Source organism: Pundamilia nyererei, unplaced genomic scaffold (genome assembly GCF_000239375.1).
Source record: "Pundamilia nyererei isolate P.nyererei 1_Seehausen unplaced genomic scaffold, PunNye1.0 scaffold00114, whole genome shotgun sequence".
Classification (NCBI taxonomy): Eukaryota; Metazoa; Chordata; class Actinopteri; order Cichliformes; family Cichlidae; genus Pundamilia; species Pundamilia nyererei.
The window spans coordinates 2,130,919-2,131,913 of record NW_005187515.1 but is presented as its reverse complement, the minus strand read 5'-3'; the positions used below and the strand labels follow the sequence as shown (position 1 = coordinate 2,131,913).

The 995-nt window shown below is 44.5% G+C and overlaps 1 protein-coding gene across 3 annotated transcripts in view; it reads right to left on the bottom strand.

The window, feature by feature from the left end:
* Nucleotides 1-995, bottom strand: part of sorcs2 (sortilin-related VPS10 domain containing receptor 2) — a 368,020-nt gene that overhangs the window by 14,410 nt on the left and 352,615 nt on the right. The window lies entirely within an intron of this gene.

Genomic DNA, 995 nt, shown 5'->3' with positions numbered 1-995 from the left:
TGTGTGTGTGTGTGTGTGTGTGTGTGTGTGTGTGTGTGTGTGTGTGTGCGTGTGTGCGTCTGAGTGTGTCTCAGCCCAGAGGCTGTGTGCCTGACATCTCTGATAATGGTGAGTGAGCTTGAATGTTCGATCTCTCCTCCTCATGTGTGTGTGCCTGCGCGTGTATCTGTGCGTGTGTGTGACAATCTCTTTGCCCTTCTCAGCAGATTACTGCTAGGAGTGAGTCTTATCTGTGTGCCAAGGTCTGGAGTCTAAGATGATGTGACAAGTGTCACTCCTGCTAACTTAGAGATGGAGAGATTTGGAGAGAGCGAGTGAGAGAGAGAGAGAGAGCAAGCAAGAGAAGACAGACTTTACGCCTAAAAAGATACGAACGCCTGACATCTGCACCTAAAGCTACCTGCAGTTGATATTCAGTACTCATAGAGTGAGAAGCCAAAGAAATCGAAAACTGTAGTGGTACCAGTTTTCAAGAACAAAAGAGTTATAGTAATTACAGACTGATGAAGATGATACCGATAAGCTATGAATCTGTTGATGGTAGATGTAATATTTTCTTTGAAAGTGCTGATCAGGAAGTACAGAAAAGGTCAGAAGGTTTTGCAAAATGCTTTTGAGGATTTCGAGAAACAATATGATAGGTTGCCAAACTCTATGCTACAGCATTAAGAAGTCAGGATTGGCAGAAATGTACGTGAGGCCAGGACATGAATGAGGACAGGGAGACAGGTGGAATTACAAACAGGTACTGGCTTTGACCCCCTTCTTGTTTACAACAGTGATAGACAAGCTGACAGATGCAATCAGGCAGGAGTCTTTGTGGATAAAGATGTTCACAGTTAACACTGTGATTGTGTAGGGAGGAGTAGGTGGGAGAGCCTGGAAAGGTGGAGGGATACGTTGGAGAGAAGAGGAGTGAAAGTCAGAAGAAGCAATGTGAATGAGAAAGAGTGACAATACAAGGAGCAGAGGTAGTGAAGATGGACAGTTTCAAC